Raw genomic sequence first — 14,005 nt, 5'->3', positions numbered from 1 at the left:
CCTAGGTTTCCAAGTACTCCCCTTGGACATTACTGATTCTCAGTAGTGAGAATCAGGATATTACTGATTCTCACCTTAACAATACAACACAGGATATTTGAAGCCCTTGTTACTCCTGTTCCTATACCTGCTTTACTTTTTTGCAGATTTTTGCTGTTGGATTCTTACTACACACTTCGTTCACAAATGGAAGTGTCCTTTTCATACCATCAGACACAACTGTGTGTAAGGAATTAGAAATATATGGAAAGAATAAAAATTAAACTGAAAACAACCACAACCATCTAAATCTAATAGTTTCTTCTGGTGCAGTCCACAAACTAGTGCCACACAGCCACCAAATCTGAGGCCCCCATCATGGGGCCACAGGAAAGCAGGCAATTTTGGCCCTTGTAATTGTTTAGTTTTCCACAAAACCTGTATCATTTCATCTCTCACAAATGGAAACAGACATGCTTTGTTAGGTTGGTTTTTCCATCCCGGGTGCCTGGGGCCCAGTTCTCCTAGAAGCATCCAGCCCCTGGCCATTCGGGCCTTTGTCTGGTCTGAGGCCAGCCTGACACCCTCTCTAGCATGAGTGAGAAGCCATATTTTCACCAGCAATGTGATTTCTGCAGCACATTTCCAACCTTCCCCATTGTGCCTGCAAAGCTGCAACCTATTTCTGAGCTTTTCCATTTGCCTTGGCTTTACTGGAGGAAGAACAGGTGCTTCTTCACTTTCCTCATTTCTCAGAATTGCACATTGCCCAACCAGCTCTGATCTACCTGCTGGCATCAAATGTAGGGCAGCTGGAGAAAGCGTATTTAGCTAATCTCTGAGCTTCATCTCTCTTGAAGAGTTTTCTTGAATACTTACCAGGTTTGGGTTCCAAAGGCCCAGGAACTCCAAATAATTAAGTATCTGGCTATAAGCATGGGCCTGAAAGTGCACCCTTTGGGGCTGGGTGTGCAAGTTGCCAAATCAACAAACTATTGTCATCCCTGAGCCTTTCTTCTATGTGCAATGTGCTGCTCTAACTATCCGAATACATGGGGTCACGGGAGAAGGGCTCAGGCTCATTTTGAGGGCCAAGGATAGAGAAGGTGTATGTCATCCTTTATTGTACTCCATCCTCAAAACAGTCCTGGACTGTAGGCACTATCATCTCTGTTTTCACCAATAAGAACCCTGAAGCTTAAGAGAGGTTTAGCAAACTTTCTATGGATCCTTCCTAGTGGCATGACTTTGAGGAAGACTCAGCAGAAAGAAGGAATATGCTGCTTTAGTATGCAGGTAAATTCTTTTATAAGGACTGCCAGCTAGAGGTGCCATGTTGGTCTGCTGGTGAAATGCAGGAAGGAAGGGAAATGGTTGAATTGAATGACACAGATGGGATTTTTGAGAGACTTACAGGCTCATTAATCATGCTAAGCTCAGACTCCACACTGAGTCTGTGCCCTTGGAATTTTGCCTCACTGACTATTCACTTGTTGGTCTCCCCATTAAGTCATGGGTTCTTTGATGAAGGTGAAATTAACGACTGCCATGAATGGAGTGCTTTCTTGGTGCCAAGGGTTCTACATACTCTCTTCTTGTCTTTTGCTCCCAGCAACTGTGGAATGGATGTATTTGTGTCTTGATTGTAGAGATGAGAAAGTAAGGCACAGAGCGGTAACTCTCACTCTAATACTTAACTCCATCTGGATTATTTGTAAAATCACCTTTGAAAGCATATGCCTCCCAATACTAACACATGGGCGTCTTATGTAATTTCATCTCCTCCTCTGTACTTGTTGGATGAACCCTTCTCCAAAAATTCATCCTCTATTAGCCACACTGAATGATACACTTGAGTTTAGACAGGAAGTTCTGGGACCAATATAGAATCAGTGTTAGTAGGACTGGGAGGTCTGCAATAGAAAGCAGGCTCTGGTTTCAAGGGATCACAGCATCTCAGTTATGAAATAATAAATAAAAAAAAAATAATAAAAAATAATAAAAATAATAAAATAAATAAATAATAATAATAATAATAATAAAAAATAATAAAATAAATAAAATAATAAAAAATAATAAAAAAAAAAAAAGTCCATATCCATATAGCTAGTGTATCTTCATAAAAGCACGGCATATTTTTTTATAATTATCCACTAAGAGTGATTGCCCATAGAGGCAATGGGTGGCTATGAGATAGGAGAGAGAAGTATTTTTCAATGAACATTCTTTTGTACCTTGAATTTTATTTTATTTTATTTTTTAAAAGATTTTATTTATTTATTTGACAGAGATCACAAGTAAGCAGAGAGGCAGGCGGGGGTTGGGGGGGAAGCAGGCTCCCCGCTGAGCAGAGAGCCCGATGAGGGGCTCTATCCCAGGACCCTGAGATCATGACCTGAGCCAAAGGCAGAGGCTTTAACCCACTGAGCCACTCAGGTGCCCCTGTACCTTGAATTTTAAACCATGTACAAAAATAAATAGAGTTTTAAAAGTCACAGGTCTGAACAGTGTTATGATTTCAGTGATGTCCTTTGAAAAGTAAAATCAGAAAAGTTCACTAAGAGAGAAATAAAACTTCTAGTCAAACCCTGAATGAGGTGATGGATGGAGTCACACTTGTGATTGAACAGCTCCCATCACATTGCTCTGATATTTGAATGACTTGGTTTCTGGACATATCCACATTAGTACATATTCACTCTCACTTTTTGCTGAGTATTTAGTCAAACCTGTCCAATAAAATAGGATTACCTTTTTGGTTTGAAATTACCTTATTGGTTTGAAGATGAATTTTTTTTTAAGATTTTATTTATTTATTTGACAAACAGAGATCACAAGTAGGCAGAGAGGCAGGCAGAGGTGTGTGGGGGGGAAGCAGATTCCCTGCTGAGCAGAGAGCCTGATGCAGGGCTCGATCCCAGGACCCTGAGATCATGACCTGAGCCAAAGGCAGAGGCTTTAACCCACTGAGCCACCCAGGCGCCCCTGAAGATGAATTCTTTTAAGTGAAGCTATCTATAGGGTTCTAAGCTATCTGGAAGATATTCAAAGACTTCAAATGGCTTTCAAACTTTTTAAATTAATTGGTGTCTCACTGCAGTCTTTCTAACTTAAATAAGATGAAAGTCTAATGCAACTATAACTATAGTTCTCTTTTTCCTTTGTACTTTGCAATTTGGAAGTTATTATAGCCATAGGAAATATCTGACATATATTGTATAACATTTTAAAATAATACTTCTATTGAAAATCAAATGATTGAATGAACAGTTTGATGACTTGATTACATAAATTCAACACTTCTAATGAATGCATGTCAGTTTCTACAGAAAATTACACTGTGGCAAATGGAGCAAAAAAAATGCTTTCTACTTAACTGAAATATATGATAAATTAAAACTTCCATCATAGAAGACGAATTTTTATAAGTATTGCCTTTACAGTTGTTACTGAAGAATTCACTAAAGGGATAAACTTTAATACATTTCTTTGTATAAATGTCAATTCTGTTAAATTCATTGCTGATACTCCCATTACGAAAGAAGGAAGGTCTGTTACTTTCATGCTGATTGTTGGAAAACCAAGCAACTCGAGAGCATTTTCTGGAAGAAGATATGCATTAGAGGGTAGAGAAAATAGTCTGGACTACTGTGTTCCCCAGGCTTATTTCACTTATAATAATGAAACTGTGGAGAGAATCTTCAATATTTTTAAAGTAAAAATGTGGTAACACATAAAGTATCATGTCATCTACAAAGAGTGAGAGTTTGACTTCTTCTTTGCCAATTTAAATGTCTTTTATTTCTTTTTGATGTCTGATTGCTAGGACAATCGCATGTAGAAAAATGAAAGTGGACCATTTTCTTACACCATACACAAAGATAAACTCAAAATGGATATAAGATCTAAATGTGAGATAGGAATCCATCAAAATCCTAGAAGAGAACATAGACAGCAACCTCTTCAATCTAGGCTGCAGCAACTTCTTGCTAGACACATCTACAAAGGCAAGGGAACCAAGAGCAAAAATGAACAATTGGGACTTCATCAAAATAAAAATCTTCTTCACAGCAAAGGAAATGGTCAATAAAACTAAAAGGCAACCTATGGAATGGGAGAAGATATTTGCAAATGACACATCAGACAAAGAACTAGTATCGAAGATCTATGAAGAACTTAACAAACTCAACACCCAAATCCCAAATAATCCAGTCAAGAAATGGGCAGAAGGCATGAACAGACACTTTTCCAAAGAAGACATACAAATCGCCAACAGACATGGGAAAAAATGCTCCACATCACTTGGCATCAGGGAAATACAAATCAAAATGGTTAATTAGACCCTGGATAATTATTCTCAAATAATTATTCTCAGATTGATTCCACACCCATTTTCTGTATCCTAGGTTATGCTATATTTGGGTGACTTGTAACTGTTTCTTTCCACACTAAAATTCATGACTCACCTAGCGTACCCTGGGGCTGGGAGTCCCCTGCATCCCATATGATTTCTCGGGGCTGAGATGGTTTACACAACCTAGTTAGTTCTTGGCCATTTCACGTTGTAAAATCTATCCAATGACAATCCCTAGAGAATACTGCTGTAATTATATTTTTAATAAGGGTGTGAACAAGAATGGAGTTAATTGGCTTTGAAATGGCTGAGAGAGGAAAGCAAGTATTGCTAAAGATCAACATAGCAATTGGGAAATTTAATGCATGGGTGGCAGGGATGCTTTACTTCTATCTCTCAATCTCATAGTCGTCAAGCTTCTGGCAATCTGATCTCCAAATTGCACTTACAGAAATTTTCGTCATGAGGCTATGCTGGGCATTTGGAGTTTGGAGTTAGTTTAGATAGGTAGAAGATTTAATATTATGCTGGAAACCATGTTTCCCAAAGAGTAGAATGACAACCCAAATACAGTCTGAATGGTTCTCTGGGGTCATGTGATCTAAAACAAGACAAAAGGAGAAATACGAATAAGAAATTAAGATTTGGATTTTAGCTGCGTAGTGAGATCAACTCATACTGATGCACATTATAGTCACCTGGAGAATTGTAAATAAATACAGATGTCCTGGCTCCATTCCCGGAATCTTGATTCAATGGGTCTATGGGTGGGGCCTAGGGATCTGTATTCTTAAAGCTCCTGAGATGCCTGTCACGAGCAACTGGTGCTGACGACTACTGTTTTAGAGACTTTCTTTTTGCTATAACAGGAGATACTGGAAATTGCTCTTAAATCGGTAATGGACTTGGAGATGGAGAAAAAGGAAATAACCATCGGTGGAGGGTGCAAAATTAACTGCTCTTCTTGTTCTAAAGAGTCTAGTGCCCAGACTCTAGCTTTTTTCTGCTACCTTTCATAAAGACCTCCCAGCCTCACCATTGCCAATAAACCCAGAAGTTCCCAAAACACGTAAAGAATTCTTTTAAAAATGCAGCTGTAAAAATGGCTGGGCTTTCTTCTCTTCTTTTCAGACGTGTAACAAAAATCAATATCCTTTCAGTGAATGGGAGCTTTGGAGAGGAATTAGAATAGCCCACAAGCTATGGGACCCAGGAGACTTCACTTCACGGAGGTAGGGCTGGAAATGCTATCATAGGCCTGGCCAGACTTTCACTGGAATAGGAACTCCCAGATCATAGGGATGGTCCTCCGGAGACTGCTGTGGCTGTCCCTGCCTCTGCTGATACTCACCATCCCATCCCAGTGCTGCAGCTCGGGCCACCCTGTCATCTTTCACCTACTGATCTGTAACACTGAGTCATTCATTGAAGAAACAGCATTGCCAGGACAGAGTATTCTAACAGCAGCACAAGGCTGGACTGCCTCGCTTCAGGAGCCAAATAAGATACGGAGAATGCAGTGGCTGAGAATTCTAATTTCACCTCTGTTGCCAGTTAGCCTCAGGGCCCAAGGCAAGTAATTAAACTCTATTGCCCAATTTGTCAAGTTGGAGAGGTGAGGGAAGTTTACAGATTATTGTAAAATAGCTACCATGAGCACAAATGGGCAAGATGATAAAGCCCTTCGCAAAGATTACACCAAGCCCGGTGGATCCGAGCGGCTATCACATACCAGCTGCCACAGACTTAGCTAGGACTGACTATAGGACAGTGCAAGACACACAGAGTAAGGAAACAGGGAGCGAATTACAACTTTTAGCCACACCCAAGTGGATAGGATCACTATGGACAACAGTTATCAGTGAATTAAAAAGACTACATAGAAACATACATATATAGGGGCACCAGGTGGCTCAGTTGGTTAAGCATCCGACTGTTGATCTCAGCCCAGGTCTTAATCTCAGCGTCATGAGGTCAAGCCCTGTGCTGGGCTCCATACTAGGCATGGAGCCTACTTAAAAAAGAAAAGAAAAAAAAAAGAAACATACATGTATGTCAATTTCCATAAAGACCACAATTCTTGATTGTCCATTGACTCCCCTTTAAAATATTACCCTTTAAATTTTACTTCCTATGACTATGATCTAAAAACCTTGTGTTTTTTGCTCAGTGGTTTTCAATTCTGACTCAGAATATTCATTTTAGAATATTCTGGAGAATTTTAAAAAAACAATTTTTTAAAAATTAAAAAAAAATTAAAACAACAACAACAACAACAATAATACCTAACAATAGTCCCTACTCCTAAACTGATTAAATGAAAACTCTGGGAGTGCGTTGAGGCATCAGTATGTTGTAAAAGTTTCTCCAGCGATGCCACTTGTTCTTTCTCACAACGCCAAACCCTCCCTGCACATTCCTATTGTCATGGGCCTACATGGGACTACGTGCATGTTTTCTTACTGGAAATACCCTCTCTCCCCAGCTCCATTTGTCTTTAGCCTCATTTTATGTCCTTTGACGTCCGTCTCGTACCTTCTCTTTCTCAGGCACACTGCCCTCTGGAATCTCCAAATTCTGTTTCATTCACATAACACTTGGAGAATATTGTCTGACATTGCTCCTGGTGTTTTTCTGTTTATACCTATCTTCTCAACAAGATAACCTGCTTCCCCAGAGTAAAGACCTCTGTTTTGCTCTGTTATTGTCCCTATGGAGTCTGGCAAAGACTTCTTGGCTTAGAAGATGCTGAAAGATGCGGCTGCTGTTGATGTAGATATACTAAAATTCACTTGTGCTCAGCTTCACATTGCCATCCCCCCCCAAGATGTAGATTTCAAATGAAAATGAACAAACACTATTTGCATATCCGAAAGAACATCTCTTCTTCTTCTTCTTCTTCTTCTTCTTCTTTTTTAAGCTTTTATTTATTTATTTGTCAGAAAGAAAGAGCAGAGCTGGGGAAGCCATAGGCAGAGGGAGAAGCAGGCAGAGGGAAAAGCAGACTCCCTGCTGAGAAAGGAGCCCAAAGTGGGACTTGATCCCTGGACTCTGGGATCATGACCTGAGCCGAAGGCAGATGCTTAACCGACTGATCACCCAGGCATCCCAGAACATCTCATATAGTGCTTTGCTCAAGCTACAGAAAGGAATCTTTTCCCCATGGATGAATGCCTACAGTCCTCAGGTCATCAGTGGTACCCACGGCCAACATCTGTATAGCTCATTTCTTCATGAGCAGTTTATGTGGCATTATCTCATCATCTCTGAACTTACTACAGTATTGCTGGGGGAAGCAGGGTGAGGGCTAACACACAAACCAGTAGACAAAGTAGAACCGAGGGCTCCAATATCTCAAGTCAGAGGCTTCCTCTAACAACTTCAGAAATCAGACTGCTCTCCCTTTGGCATATACGAAACTGCAAGAAAAAACCACATCTTTATTTTGGTGATATGATATTCAAGGGCCACTTTAGCTAGCAGACAAAAGAAACCAAAATGGCCTTCTGTTATATTCTTGGAGCAGTCCTTCTGGAAACTGGGACTGCATGCTGTTCAGGCTGCTTTAAGCGAAAGGAAGAGAGGAAGAAACATCACCCCAGTGAGATGTCTTATTTGATGGGCTTTGCACGCAAACATGAAGCCCTAGCTGTCTCCTAATCTGATTTTACGAGTGCCAGAATGACAAAGACATTGTCCTGGGAAGTAACTGTAAGGTAAATCTAAATTTTAATTTTTATTTATTTATTTATTTTTTTAAAAATGTTTTTATTTATTTATTTGACAGACAGAGATCACAAGTAGGCAGAGAGGCAGGCAGAGAGAGAGGAGGAAGCAGGCTCCCTGCTGAGCAGAGAGCCCGATGCGGGGCTCGATCCCAGGACCCTGGGATCATGACCTGAGCCAAAGGCAGAGGCTTTAACCCACTGAGCCACCCAGGCGCCCAGGTGCCCTGGTAAATCTAAATTTAGATTCAAAATGACCCTTTGGTCTGAGAATGTTAGAAAGCTTCTTGAGATTTGCCATGGGTAAGACTTGAGAAGTTTGAGCCAAAAATGAGAAGAAATGATGTTAGGAAGAAGGGAGGAAAGTTTCCTATCATATATTTGTCAACTCATGGTCTATACCAGTTGTGTTAAATGCGAATATAATGCAAGTCATATGTGCAATTTAAATTTTCCTATTAATTGCATTAAGAAATTAAAAGGAAACAGATGAAATTAATTTTAATAGTATATTTCATCTAAACCAATGCATCCAAAATGTTACCATTCTAACATATGATCAGTGTAAGAATTAATGAGATGGTTTTTTTTTTCCCTAGGTCTTTGAAATCTGGGGTATATTTTTACACTTACAGCTCTTCTCAGTTTGGACTAATCACATTTCAACTTTTCAGTCATCACACATGGTTAGGGCTAGTGTGCTCCACTGAGCAAGTTTAGACACACTCACTGGAATTTGGGGCATGAGATACAAATCGCCTGTCAGCATTTAGTCACCTAATACGCTTTTGACGCTTTCCGTCTATTAGCTCCTTGCTATCTTCTGGAAGAGATTATCTCAAAGGCCACATGCTGTGTTAGCAAAAGGTTTTTTAGGCTTTGGAGCAAAACAGACCATCGGGTTCCAAGACCAGCTTTGTGACCTTGTGCTAGCTGCTTACCTTCTATGAATCTTGGTTTCCTCCACTATCAAATCAAGACAAAAATAGCTAACTCGCCAGATGGTTGGGGAGGTTAAATAAGACAGGAGGTAAGTCCACAGCACAGCCACGAAGAGTATGATAGACAGTCAATGAAGAATTTCTCCTACATAAAACTCAAATTGACTTCCAAGGCTCCATCTCACTATCTTTGAGGCTCTAATGTTTCATTTATCCCACTTCCAGCTCTTTCCCTGGAGGTTTTTCTGCTAAGACAGCCCTTTCCCCAGACCTTCATCAGGCTGGCTCCCTCTTTTTTATGCAGGTTTAAGTTCAAGAGTGACCTCTCTGTGGACATCGTCTCGGCTGCCCTATTCAAGTTGCCTCCAAGCCCCGCTCTCTTGAGCCCCTAGCCTCTCTTTACTTTCTTCATGGCATTTCTCAGTATCTGAAACTATCTTATTTCTGCATTTGCTCATCTGCCTCTGATCTGTCACTCTCTCTACCACAGAAGCTCCACAGGAGCTGGGACGTTGTCTGCCTTATTCAGAGTTTGTTAAATGAATGAATGAATGAATGAATGAATAGTTCACACAGGGACGTAACTGTAAATCATGTCCTGATTCTCAAAGTAGTCAAGAGTGAACATTACAGAGCTCTTTTCAACCTAAAAGAGAGGCTCAGGGAGTTAGTGGCTGGGAGCCAGCCTTGCCTGCTGAGGCCTGGTGTTGCCTAACTCGACTCCCAGCTCGGTCTGGAAAGGCTTGGGAACATCCTTCTTCATAGGCCATTTTATTGTTGCTGCTGGTTAATATGTATCACATGCAAAGTGTATGTTCACTCCGCTTAAATCATCTAGAAGATTTGGTTATTCCTGCTCTAAATGCTCTGAAGAAGAAGAACTGGGATGGGACCCAATTGGCATGAGGCAACCTTCTGATGCCAGGGAGCTTGGGGGCACTAGGCAGCGCAAAAAGAGTGAATGTCCAAGTCCGACAGACCTGGGTTTGGATCCTGGTTCTTCTGTCTTTTAGCAGCTATGCAGATTGGACAAGTTATGTACACTTTTTTAAGTCTCAATGTATCTGTAAAGCTTTACATGATGATTCATACCCTGCAGCGTTGCTATGAGAATTAATTGAGGTCATATAGCAAAGTGCTTAGTCCATCTTGAAGGCTCGATGGAAAGTAGGTATCAGTATTGTCATCTTTGCCTTGTCTGAATATCCTGGTCCATCTTTGGAATGGCCACTTTGAGGGTATCCAATTTCCTTTTAGGATTCTGATACTTCTTTCCTACATCTCAGTGTCATCCAGCTTCTTGCAACCGAAGGGCCAGTACCAAAGAGAGAGACAGAGACGCGGAGAGAGATGGAGAGACAGGGTAAACTGAATTGGCTATATCTATGCCACCCTTCGAACAATGACAGTGGAGACAATTTTCTGTACAGAGACAGTCTCGAGGGTTTCTGGAGATGGATGTAACCACGAGACCTCTCCAGTGTCCACGCAGCAGTGTCTGTCACTACAAGTAGAGAGCTACCTATGTCATGTTCAAGATTACGGGCCAAAAGAGAACTGGGAGGAAGGGTCGAGAACACATGTCAGTCTGGACACACTTTATTTGTTGGCCACATAGAGTGCTCTGCTTGACAAAGGTGAAGCAGTAAAGCCAACTGTGTATTCTGAACCCACCCCTCATCTTTGAGAATAATTAGAGCAGAATTGACTTCACTCCTTCTTTTGCTGACATAAGCCCTATAGAAGAGTAAGTTGCTCTAGAAAAGCATAAAACTATTTAATACTTACTGATAACTTCAAGTTAATATTAATAATACCAGTTTCCTACTGACTATAAACCAGGCATTTCCATTTCTCATTTTCCATTTTCCTAATAACTGTTCAAGAAAGACAGTATTGTTCCCCTTTTACAAACAAGGAAAGTGAGGCTTAGAGTAGTTCAGTGACTTGTCCAAGTATGGGAGGCAAGATTTGAAGCCCAGTCTGTCGGATTCCAAAGCTCCATGTGTCCTCTGCTGTACCCTGCTGGCACTGGCAATGGAAGACTTGGGTCCCACAAGACAGGAGTCCTTAGTACTTAATTTTTTTTTAATTATTTTTTTCTTTTTGAGACGCAAGGGGCAGAGGGAGAGGGCAAGAATCTTGATGCCCAGCATTGACAAAATTAAGAGTCCGACCCCTTCACCAACTGAGCACCCAGGTGCCCCAATACGAGTCCTTAGTACTTTAAAAGAAAAGTGCATAGGTCCAAAAGAACACTATTACTATCCCTACTGCACACAGGGGAGTGAACAGCGCTCTGTTCCAAAACAAAGCTTTGGCTTCACTGTTTGACATCCAGCTAGGTGACCCGAAGAGCTATCTTGGAGACAGTGACTTTCTACGGGTGGCCCTGGAGTGTTGTGTACAGGACCGAAAACTCCAGGGTTGAGGACCTCCCCTTTGGAAAATAATGAAAAGAGTTTGTGAGGAAGGTTTCCCCAGAGGCAGAGATTGGTGAAACCTTTGGGAAACCGTATCCCAGGAGCTTACTCGTGACAGGAGTGTTTTCTTCTTCAGCAGCATGGCTGACTTCAGACCCCACGGGAGGGCTATAGATTACTTCCAGAGCCAGCCCAGCGGCCAGCAGAGGTTTAGCTGGGTGGTCTTAATACAAAAGGTCCTCAGAAGGAAGGAAATGAATGTTTATGTGGGGTTCAGGTCCTCAGGGAGCAACCACAAACCCTGAGGGATTGCTTGCAAAACTTTATGTACATTACATAAGAATATTTTTGCCCCTTGGGAGAAGACTCACAGCTAATTCTCAAAAGGACCCACGAGTTCCAATTTTTAAAAACCACTAAAATTAAAAATTTCATCTGCTTCTTCCTTATACCATCCAGCATATTTACCCCATATATTATATATAATATAGAATACATACACTATATAATGTATAGTATATAGTATATATAATTATATAAAAATACACGATGTATATAGACATATTATATTTAATGATACATACATACGTGTACATATGTATATCTATATCTGCGATGATCAATTTGCTTAAATATTGCAAGGAAGACGGAGGCCCAGAGAGGATGACTGCCTTGACCGAGTTTGCACAGCCAGAGGCACGGCTAGGAATAGCAGCACTCCACTGACCAAGAAGCAGGAGACTGGGGGAGAATCTTTACCAGCCAACGCGATGAATGAAAATAAACGAATCTCTCCAGATTAATAATACTATTTTGCAACCGTTTTCAAGTCCGATCACAGAAAACCCTAAATTGCTTATTAGGGCAACGTGCGCTGCTTCCCCAGGACACAGGTAGAGGTCACTACAAGGATATTCTCCTGCTGGAAGGGCTGGCACTCCCGCCCCGCTGTCCCCCGCACGGCGCGGGCTCGGCGGTCCCGCGAGTGTGCCGCTCCCCGCCGGCGGGCTCGGCTCGCCGCTGCCTCCCGGGCTGGAAGGCCTCCCTCCCAACCCCCGCTCGGGGTTACGGTTCCGGCGAGAGCCTCGGACCTGCCGCGGCGCTCGCTGCCTTCGCGCGGGAGCCCCGCCTTTCGGGCCAGCACCGGCGACACTGAACTTTCCCCACCGGCTGCCCGGGGAGTCCGCGGCGCCGCCGCCGGGAGGCCCCGCGAGCCCGCGGGCATCACCTCACCCGCCCGAGCCCCTTCCCGTTATATTTTCTTTTCAGTTTCACGTAAATAATTTACATTGCGAGAATGCCACGGTCACGCCGAAACTCACTCTCCAGGGCGCATCCGACGACGCCTTTACAAAAGACCAAGGTGTGCTGCTGTTAGGGGGAGGGGGCACTTTTAGTTTCTCTCCGAGGGGGCAGCAGTGCTGCCTGCGGTCAGAGCCCCGGCTTTCGCACCTGCGGCCGCCGCCAGGCAGCGCCTCTGCCCCCTCAGGCTGGGTTCTGGTGCTTTCCGGGAGCCGCAGCCCGGCCTCGAACCCGCAACCCCCAGCGCCGCGCACCTGGCGGCCTAGAACACGAACCCCCCTCCCCCCCCCCCCCGCCCCCGGCGCCTGGCGGGCCTCGAACCCGCAGCCTCCGGCGCCGCGCTCCTGGCCGACCATGAACCCGCAGCCCCTGGCGCCACGCGCCTGGCGGGCCTCGAACCCGCAGCCCCCGCGTCCGCCACAGGCCCAGCCAGGCGGTGGCTACTCACTTTTGCCTGGGAGCAAAGTCTGCCATATCAGTCCGTCAGCACTTCCTGCAAAAGGACGTGGAGATCCATTGTGTGTAAAGCTGTTTGGCGGACAGCGGGTAAAATCCAGAGAGAGGGAGAGGATCCACTAAGACGGAAAGCGGCGGGGGCGGGGTGGGGGAAGCCCTGCAGACCCACGCTCACGGTCGCTGCCCAGGCGCCGGAGCTGCCCAGGCGCCGCCGTCCCCAGCCGGGTGGCTCTCTGAGAAGCTCAACTCGGTGCACTTGTTCACTCTTTCTTCATTAGAGGAGGAGTCAGTGTTGCAACACTTATGTTCCTTGCTGGAGGCAAAACAGTGATTTTCTTCAGCATGCAAAATGTCCAGAGCCTGCCAGGTTTGCAAGGTGAGGGAGGTGCTTGGGGGAGCCGGAACACCCCAGAGACCGGGAGAAGAAATAACTGATCATCCCAGATTGGTTTCGCATGATCGGGGCCACACAGCTTCCACGGAGACTGCTCCAGAAAACACAGAGGCAATACAATCATAAAAATGGCTTAATACATCGAATCGCCTCGAGGATGGTATTCCTGCTGGCAGTCAAGATAGGGAGCGTCTCCATGTCAAATTTCTTTCCTTATTTCTGAATGACAGCAGCTTGACAATATTTGACGGGGTCTCCGGGGAGTTGAATTTCTCCTTCTCTGACAAGAAGGAGGGGTCAGAGTGAAAGGAGCAAAAGAAAATAGTCAGTGACCTGAGTAGGGTTTCGCTTTCTTTTTTGATACCCCAAAGCCCAAATTTCCAGGGTGCAGTGTTTCCACCGCATGAGTAGAACAAACAGTGGTAGGGACA

General features: G+C 43.4%; 1 protein-coding gene across 1 annotated transcript in view; it reads right to left on the bottom strand.

Moving 5' to 3' along the window:
• The window catches only part of PRLR (prolactin receptor), a 157,389-nt gene extending 143,933 nt beyond the window's left edge, over window positions 1-13,456 (bottom strand). The window contains exon 1 of the mRNA XM_080804212.1: window positions 13,173-13,456. The gene's annotated coding sequence lies outside the window, so the exon portion shown is untranslated. The remainder of the gene's footprint in view (window positions 1-13,172) is intronic.
• Window positions 13,457-14,005: the final 549 nt, after the last annotated feature.

Source organism: Martes martes (assembly GCF_963455335.1).
Source record: "Martes martes genome assembly, chromosome: 5".
Lineage (NCBI taxonomy): Eukaryota > Metazoa > Chordata > Mammalia > Carnivora > Mustelidae > Martes > Martes martes.
Note: the sequence above shows the minus strand (reverse complement) of the source record. Positions and strands in the feature narration are given on the sequence as shown.